The following is a 10014-nucleotide window of genomic DNA, read 5'->3' as shown; positions in this document are numbered from 1 at the left end:
TGATAAAACCTAGTGAGCATAAGCATGAATTGTGTCACTCTTGTCCCCTTGATTGCATAAGTATCATCTAGGCTTGTGTTTCATTTGGGTTAAATCTATTTCATTCATATAGTGAGTATGTAACCTAATGCATTCAGTTATTGTTGCATTTTAAAAAAAAAAACTAAATTGATTGTCTTTGCTTGATTGTCTTGATTGTCTAGCTTGTTTCAAGTATCATATATTATTGTGGCATTGGTGATCAAACAGGATGGATAATCTTGGTTTGATCCCAATGGGATGATCTGATTTTGCATTGAGTTGTGGTGGTGTTAGGTACACAAGGAATGGGATACATGTAACTCACCAACAACCAAGAATGTAAAGACAAAGGTCTTGTGCCATTGCATATCATCACTAGGACATGTTAGTCCATAATCTACAGGAAGTGTAGTGTGATTGAGTATGCAATGAGAGATAGCCATTGCATAATACCATTGGACATATCTAGTCCTTAGTCTACAGGAAGTGTAGCATGGGTCATTATGCAATGAGAGGTGTGTCTTGTGAGACTCTCTATGGTGATTCAAACACCCTAGTTCCTGGTTAAGGAAGAGAGTAAACTCACAAGAAGAAAGCTATCATGAAAGATGATAGTTATTAGACCATGGGGATGCATAGGATCATCACAAGCTTAGCTCCTTCTAGTCTCGGTTCTAAGCTTGAGGGGGAGTCTGAATGCATATGATCCATGGTCAGTAACAAGTCTTTTGCAAAAGCTTCTACAAGGATCATCAACCGGACCAAGTCAGTGGCGTGTCTAGGCAAGAGGCTGTTCAGAGCAGCCTTGGCGAGTGAGGAAGAAGGCTCTCCATCAATGCGGCTTCAATGAGAGGTGATTGAGGAGAAGCTGATGAATCCATTCTGCCTTTCCAAGGAGTTGATGATGCCATGAAGATGGTGCATTGAGAGAGTTTGGAAACTCACAAAAACACAAGGGAAGTTCCCTTAGACTTTTAAAACTCTTTTCAATCTTTTTCATTCATCTTACTAATTGCTTGTGCTTGAAAAGATAATTAAGATGATTGTGATTGAATTGTGAGATTGTGTGCATCAAGTGTGATGCAGGATATTCATTTTCTTGTTTTTGATAGGTACTGATGCACCTTTGGGATAATGTATCAGGTACCATTGCTTGAGCCTCACTAAAGATGTTCCTGGTCAGTTCCTAGCTTCTCTAAGATGGCTGAGAAGTCTGTTGAGAGGGGGAGATCCAAACCAGTTCTATGAAGAGGGCAAGCCGTGTGTGAAGTGTTGATCAGCCTCACTAGTGTTTTTGAAGATGATCTGGTCGTGTCCTAGCTTCTCTAAGATGGCTGTGAAGTCAGTTGAGAGGGGGAGACTTCAAACCGGTTCCATAAAGAGGTGAAGCTGAAGTGTGAAGTGTGCGCAAAGCTGTGAAGAGTTGCTGCACCTGTTAGGCCGTGATCCAGAGCTTCTTGTGTCCAACCACACTGGTTCTAAGGCACAAGAGCTCACTGGCCAATCCCTAGGCTTTGGAGAGCTCTACTCTTTTTCCCTTGCAAGGTTTTGTCCCAATGGGTTTTCCTTGTAAGGTTTTTAATGAGGGAGACTCTTCAAAGTTCCAAGCTTGGCTTAGGATCTCCTAAAGTCAAGCTTGAGGGGGAGTGTTGAACTGAAGAGAAGATAGAGCTTGTACAATAATAGGGCAAGCTCTAGAAGAAGTCAAGAAGAGTTCAATCAAGCTTCAGAAGTATTCTGAAGTAGTTATGTTGTGAAGTTAAGTCTAGGAAGGACTTAGACTGATCATGTGAAGAGGTGAAGGAGTTAGAGAGAAGATGGCATGAAGTGCAAAGCTTGGGAGAATGATAAGGCCATGAGCGAATCAAGAAGAGGAATGGATCAACTAAAGAGGAGGGGAAGTATTGTGCATAATTAGGGCGAGTGTACGGATGGTACAAGCCGTACAAGAGACCGTACAACACCCAAGCCTCATCCATTCATCCAGTTCCACATCAAGTCAAGTTGTGCAATGTGTGGGCGCGGGATAAGCTTCCTTAAGTGTCCGTTGGAGTGCCTTGGAGGTAAAGGAAGATTCAAATGGATAAGGTGAGCTGTTGGTATGAGCTGGAAAGGTAAAGGTGCTTTACCTTTACAGCCTTGACTCATCCTATCCATTCATTCAAAAGAAGCAATCTGAGCCTTCTATTTGAATCAAGTCGCCAGCTAGCTCCAGCAACATCAAGACCAGTCTTCTCTCATCCTTACCATCCATTCTATCATTTATTTACAGCCTTAGGATGTAGGGTTTATGTGTGAAATGTAAAGGCATATAAAAGCCTTGTATATGCGATTTTGTAAACACTTAAGTGAGTAAGGGGGTTTCCCTTCTCCTTCCCTAATCTTCAGTCTCTTATTCTCTCAGTCTCTCTCTAGTCTCTCAGTCTCTCAGTCTCTTAATCTCATTCTCTTTAGTCTCTTAAACACTTAAACACTCTCACCCATCTCTGTTCTTAAATCACCTAGAACTAAGCTCTCATCTTTCTCCATTGGAGTTTATACACACATACACACAACCAGAGTAGAGATCTCTTTAAAAATCATAGCCTCTTCATAGCTTCTTGGAATGTGATTTTCATCCAAGTTTACCATGAATGCGCAATGTGCTTCTGGATATTGAGCAAAAGAACACACGGCCTGAGTAGGATGCTTCACAGCTTGGGCATTGTAGTACACTCTTGTGTTTACCCAACTGGAAGGATCCTTTCTCAGCCTTGTACTTCTTCTCAATACTGGCCCTTCTTGCGCCATCTCTTGTTCTTCTTCTTGTGGCAGCACACTTGTTTCAGATCTTTCTTCTCCTAGCTGACTTGCTTCAGCTCCTTCTTCCCTTAGCTGACTCTCTTCAGCTCCTTCTTCTTGATCATTTGATTCCACAGCTTGATCATGAGAGCCAGAACTCTCTTCTCTACTTGTTTCTTCACGGTTTGGAGTTCTTGTTTCATTCCCCCTTCATGGTCAAGGTTGGAAGTCTGATGATCCGGGACTGGGGTAGTGCTTCTCCCCCCTTGATTTCCTTGATTCATATTGATTCCAAGGCCTTCTAGGATAATCCTCAAGGTTTCAGCTCTATCAGAGGTAAGATCCTTCAAGTCTTCTTGAATCTGTTCCTCATAATATCCTTTCTCTTCAACAAACTTCACTTCTCTAGATACTAACACTCTCCTTGTGTTAGGATCATAGCACTTGTTGTTGACTTGAAGAAAGAAATGGAGCCAAAGGAGAAGTATGGAGGAGTTTGGGTCTGGTACAAAGATAGGGACAAGATCTTAAGAGATTGTCTATCAAGGCTTCATGAAGGTTTAGAGAAGTCTAGAAGTGTCATGAAGGCTGTGCAAAGATAGGGTTTAAGTCCAGGAGGGACATAGACACCATTTGGAGATAGTTGGGTGATGGTGCAAAGATAGGGCGTCCCGAGGTTCAGACGGTACAGACGGTACGGACGAACCGTGCAAACTTAGGGCGACCCAGAACCTGATCACACTCAACCATTGGAGATGTTTGAGTGAGATGTGCAAACTTAGGGCGAGGTACGGACAGGCGGTCCGTACCATCAACTGTACTTGCTCCGGATCAACCTGAAATAAAGAAGTGCAAAGATAGGGTTCCGGTTCAGCATGAAGAGAGGCAACCTGATCCAGCTGAGCTTATGGACGTGTGTGGATAAGGTCAGGCTGTCATGAGCTGGCATTAGCTGTAAAGTGAAGGCAAAGGAGACCAAGTATCTAGCCAAAGAAGTGGGAAGATACATGGGAGCCTATGAGGAGCCAATGAGAGAGCAGCCTTCCCTTTGACCACATTTGAATCAACCAATCAGATTCATCACGTCCTACACCTTCCCAAAAGACTCCATCCTGTCCATTCATCTCTTAAGTCATTTATCAGCCATTAGATTTAGGTTTCTGATGAGAAAACATTGTAAAGCTTATAAATAAGCTATTGTGGACGAATTTGTAACTCTTAAGAGAGTATGGGGGATTTCCCCATCTCCTTCATATTATAAAGTATGTTCTTGATCAGATTCCCTTAATCTCTCCCTTTCTTAATCTCTAATCTTTTAATCTCTCAAAGTCTCTTTGTTTCTGATCTAAGTTCATACTAGTTCATCAGATTCTTTCTTCACCATTTCAAGACTCTATTCTGTCCTGAGAGGCTTGTTCTTCACACACACATCCTAGACTCTTTAAATCTCATATGGTATCAGAGCCAGGTTCATTAGAACTTGGTTCCAGCTTCCGCTAAGCTCAAGGCTTCTCCCATGTCATTTCCAAACCAAGAAGAAGCTTCATGTTCAGCCAGCTGTAAAACCTCTCCAAGAAGAAGGTGGGCTCATACATGGCGTCCAGTAGCTGTCTCTGGTTGTTCTCCACGTTCTCATGTCCACCCTTGAAGAAAGAAGGCCTTGGGAGCAAAGGTTATGAAGCGGTCTAGCTAGCCTCTTCAACAAACCAGATCTAGGCGAGTCTCATGGTGATTCTCATGAAGAAAGGTGGTCTCTTTGACATGGTGGGTTCAAGAGGAAGGTCCATGGAAGCAGGAGATGTTGGGGTCGACACCAACAGCTCAGATCTTGCCATGTACTAAGGAGTTTCAAGGAACTAACACTAGTTCCTTGGCTGTAAGGAAATCTCTTTCTCTTGTATAAAGCTTGAGTATTTGAACTGAAAATTATATTAAACTGATTGTGATGTGGTGTTGTGATTGAAAACTTGAGGATATATTAAAGATTGCTAAATAAAATGAAATGAATTTAGAATCTATCCCATAATGCTTAAAAAGTCTTGTTTGGTGGTTGAAAAGTTTAAAAATGCTTAACCCTGATTCTAGTGAGGCTTGTTAGGGAGTTAGAAGTTGTCTAAACCTGATTGCTTTCATGAAATGATATCACCTAAGGTTATGCATTGGGTCTGATGTTGGTTGTTGATAGTAGTGCTTAACTAAGGTTCATAGTGATGCTTGTTGTGATTGCTTAAATCTGCTTGCATACATGGATTGAAACCGTTTTAAAGTTATTGCATACTGTCTTGTGGCTGTCTTACATTAAAGCATTAGATTCATGTCTAAATTGCTGAGTAAAGAAGCTTTAAAAATTGCCTAAGTAGCTTGTATTGAATCTTTTAAGATCATGCTTGTGCTTAGAGAGTTTGCTTGCAAAGATTAGATCTTGAAAATGATTTGTTTAATCTGTTGCAATGCTTGTGATATTGGGAATCAAACTTGATGATTAATCAAGGATTGATCCCAATACTATTGTGTCTTATCTTTGCTGGAGTTTGAGTGATGTTTCAGGTTCACAAGAAGTGGTCTTTGCTCACCATCCATCCGAGTATAAGAGGAAGACTTGTTGCCCATTGTGTGTGCAATGGAGAGTGGTTACTAGTGTGATATGGCGCCACTGGTGTGAAGTCTCACTGAAGCTCACTTCAAGCTTAAACCTAGATTAGGCCAAGCTTGAGGAGGGGAGTTGAGTGAGCTTCCTAGGCGATCCAAGAAGTCCATTGCAAGCACCTGAAGAAGGAGCCATCCGGGTTTAGGCTGTGGCGAGTCTATTCAAGAGAGCACTCAAACTAAGACAGAGTACTCTTGGCTGTGAGAAGATGAAGGTTACTCTATCAATGCGGCTTCTAATGTGAGGTGGTTGAAGAGATAGCTGAGGCTTCCACAAGCATTCCATTCAAGATGGCGAGTTCAAGAAGAGGCTGCAATGGTGTGTGTGTGTTGATCATGAAGCCATCCGTCCAAGCTTGTTCCTGTGAGAGTCTCAAGCTTGAGGGGGAGTGTTGAAGCTTACATGATCAGAATGAGCTTGGTGGTTATTCTAGAAGAGGAAGCAACCTGTTGGGAAGTATGATGAAGGATGAAGAAGCAATGTCCAAGGCGGCTTCAAGTGTTGAGGTGATTGGAGAGTGGCTGAAACATCCTCATGTAGTTCCAGCAACAAGGTGGCGACTCTAGAAGAAGAAGAAGCAGCCAAGACTCAGCAAGAGTGTTGTATCTCCAAGAAGAGGCTGATATGGTGTGTCCGAGCACTTCAACCTAACAAGAGATTAGGTGAAAGGGGGAGAGACCAAGATCAGGCAGTAAGGAGAGTACAAGGCGTGGGGAGAATGAAGAGGCCATGATCCAGAGTCTTTGTGTCCCTTACATTGTTGGTAAGGCACAAAGACTCACTGGCCAATCCCTAGGCCATGGAGACTTTACTCTTTTTCCCTCATCAAGGTTTTGTCCCAAAGGGTTTTCCTTGGTGAGGTTTTTAATGAGGAAGTTCTTCAAGGTTCCAAGCTTGACTTAGGATCACCTAGAGTCAAGCTTGAGGGGGAGTGTTGACTTGAAGAAAGAAATGGAGCCAAAGGAGAAGTATGGAGGAGTTTGGGTCTGGTACAAAGATAGGGACAAGATCTTAAGAGATTGTCTATCAAGGCTTCATGAAGGTTTAGAGAAGTCTAGAAGTGTCATGAAGGCTGTGCAAAGATAGGGTTTAAGTCCAGGAGGGACATAGACACCATTTGGAGATAGTTGGGTGATGGTGTAAAGATAGGGCGTCCCGAGGTTCAGACGGTACAGACGGTACGGACGAACCGTGCAAACTTAGGGCGACCCAGAACCTGATCACACTCAACCATTGGAGATGTTTGAGTGAGATGTGCAAACTTAGGGCGAGGTACGGACAGGCGGTCCGTACCATCAACTGTACTTGCTCCGGATCAACCTGAAATAAAGAAGTGCAAAGATAGGGTTCCGGTTCAGCATGAAGAGAGGCAACCTGATCCAGCTGAGCTTATGGACGTGTGTGGATAAGGTCAGGCTGTCATGAGCTGGCATTAGCTGTAAAGTGAAGGCAAAGGAGACCAAGTATCTAGCCAAAGAAGTGGGAAGATACATGGGAGCCTATGAGGAGCCAATGAGAGAGCAGCCTTCCCTTTGACCACATTTGAATCAACCAATCAGATTCATCACGTCCTACACCTTCCCAAAAGACTCCATCCTGTCCATTCATCTCTTAAGTCATTTATCAGCCATTAGATTTAGGTTTCTGATGAGAAAACATTGTAAAGCTTATAAATAAGCTATTGTGGACGAATTTGTAACTCTTAAGAGAGTATGGGGGATTTCCCCATCTCCTTCATATTATAAAGTATGTTCTTGATCAGATTCCCTTAATCTCTCCCTTTCTTAATCTCTAATCTTTTAATCTCTCAAAGTCTCTTTGTTTCTGATCTAAGTTCATACTAGTTCATCAGATTCTTTCTTCACCATTTCAAGACTCTATTCTGTCCTGAGAGGCTTGTTCTTCACACACACATCCTAGACTCTTTAAATCTCATACTTGTATCCTTTCTGACTTGATGAGTATCCAATGAACATTGCCTTTGAACTCTTAGCTTCTAGCTTGTTTCTTATCTCTCCAGGCACCATCACAAAACACAAACACCCAAAGACCTTCATATGCTCAAGAGAAGGCTTGTACTGATTCAGTACCTCAAATGGTGATTGTCCTTGAAGTATCAGAGTTGGTGTCCTGTTGATGAGATAACATGCCGTAGCAACAGCATCACTCCAAAACTTCTTAGGCACATTGGATTGAAACATCATGGACCTGGCTACTTCCATCAAATGCCTGTTCTTCCTCTCAGCCACACCATTCTGTTGTGGTGTATAGGGACAGCTTGTCTGATGAAGAATTCCATGCTGTGCTAGGTGTAGCTTGAATGCTTGTCCTGTGTACTCTCCTCCATTGTCTGACCTGAAAATCTTTATCTTGGCATTGTAATGGTTAGTCACATAGGATTGAAAATTTTTAAATGCATCAAGTACCCTATCTTTGGTTGGAATTAAGGTTAACCAGGTGTATTTGGATTTTTCATCAATGAAAGTTACATAATACTTATGGTTTTCTCTAGATAGGCAAGGTGCAGTCCAAACATCAGAATGAATAAGATCAAAACACTTTTCATAAACAGTAGTAGACTTGTTAAAGACAGTTCTACAATGCTTGCCTAAAATGCAAGCTTCACAATCATTATTCTCAAAGGAAACACCTGGCAACATCAGTTTTAAAGCCTTATTATGAGGGTGTCCTAATCTAGCATGCCACAATGCATTTTTACTTAAACCAGAACTAGAAACAGAAGTAAACGAGCAGCTATATCTAGAAACAGGAGTGAGATCTTCAAGTAAATATAGCTCTCCTTTAGTCACTCCCTTTCCAATCATCTTGCTGCTTTTAATATCCTGAAACTTCACATCATTAGGACTGAATATAACATTGCATTGCAAATCAGTAGCACACTTCTTAACAGATAACAAGTTTGATGTAAATTCAGGCATATAAAAGGCTTTAGTTTCCTTATCAAATAGTTTAAGACTTCCTATTCCTCTAATAGGAATCTTATCTCCATTAGCAATCAGTACATTTCCATTCATTGGCACAATGTTTTTAATTAAACTAGTGTCACTTATCATATGATGAGATGCACCTGAATCAATCACTAATGGCTTAATGTCATGAGAGCTAGCAATATGCGCAAGGATACTAGATGGTTTGAATGCATGATCATTTCTAGCAAAGTTTGCAGTCCTAGATTGATTTACCATTTCTATCAAGCTCTCATGCATCCTATCAGTTCTAGTTAGATTCTCATAGTTTTCTACCACCCTAGCACCAAAAGAATACCCAAAGATGTTACCATTCTCCTTGAACATCTTAATGAGAGCATCAAGGTCGGATCTCCTTAGATACTCTTGATCATTGTTCCCACGGTTGCTTGATGCTCCAGTGTAGGCTACAAGAGACTTTCCATCACCTGCCTCACGCCCATCTATCTCCTTTCCTTTGCTTGTACCAGCTCCACTTGTTCCATCCGAGACATTAGCCCTTGCCTCACGGTCCTTCATGAACTTAGCCGGCTTGAGGTGAGGATGGAGTATCCAGCATTGGCTCTTCTTGTGGCCATGCTTCTTGCAGTGATCACAACTCCCATTGAACCTCCTCTCCTCAAACTTCCCATGCGCAGCCGCAGCCTTGTTTGCTTGTGGAGCTTCACTGCCTTCCTCTTGAGTTGCTTGGCTTGCAAGGGACAGGTCTCCTTTCTTTGCAAACAACCCAATGGAGCCTTGCTCCTTCTGAATCCGCGCACACACATCCTCAAGATCAGGTAGAGTGTCTTCTCTAAGCAGGTGCTGGATGAGACCGTTGTAAGCCGGGTTCAGCGTGAGGAGTAGCCCAAAGACCTTGTCTTGCTCTCTCCTCTTGTTAAGCTCATCAGCATCCGTTGTGCTTGGCCTAAGCATCTCCATCTCGGACCAGAGACTCCTGAATCTCCCTAGATGCTTGGTAAACTCCATGTCTTCTTGTACAAGGTTGTTAATGGCTTGCTTCACTTCAAACACTCGGCTTAGGTTTGATGTGTTGCCATACACCTTCTTCAAAGTATCCCACAGCTCCTTAGCAGACTCACAGTAGCTGTATGCCTCCAGAATAGCCGGCTCAAGTGACGCATGAAGCACAGACATCACCAGCATATCCTCTTGATGCCACTTCTCTTCCGCCTTGCTTGCAGCCTCACCATCATCCTCTCCTTGAGTGATGAGTTTTGGAGCTTCTCCGGGGTGATGTGCTTCCACAACCCCTTGCTTCCCACCGTGGTTCTCACCATCCGAGACCACACCAAGTAGTTGGTTCCCTTGAAGACCACAGCTACCTTCATGTTCATGTTCATCCCACTCTCCATGTTGAATGATGAACTCTCTAAGTTTCAGAAACTTTATCTTGAGTTGAATGACTTGTAGAAACCTTCACAGCCTCGATCTTCAACCCACACAGCTTCAGATGACACACCACAATCAGTCTTGAACTTGTAAAGTACCCAGAAACTCTCAAACACACAAGAACACACAAGAGTTTCTTCAAAGCTTCAACCTTGAGGCTTCAAAGAATCTCACACGACCTCAGGC

This window comes from Brassica napus, unplaced genomic scaffold, assembly GCF_020379485.1.
Source record: "Brassica napus cultivar Da-Ae unplaced genomic scaffold, Da-Ae ScsIHWf_1674;HRSCAF=2295, whole genome shotgun sequence".
Taxonomy (NCBI): domain Eukaryota; kingdom Viridiplantae; phylum Streptophyta; class Magnoliopsida; order Brassicales; family Brassicaceae; genus Brassica; species Brassica napus.
The sequence above is the reverse complement of the archived record's forward strand: the minus strand, read 5'-3'. Positions refer to the sequence as shown.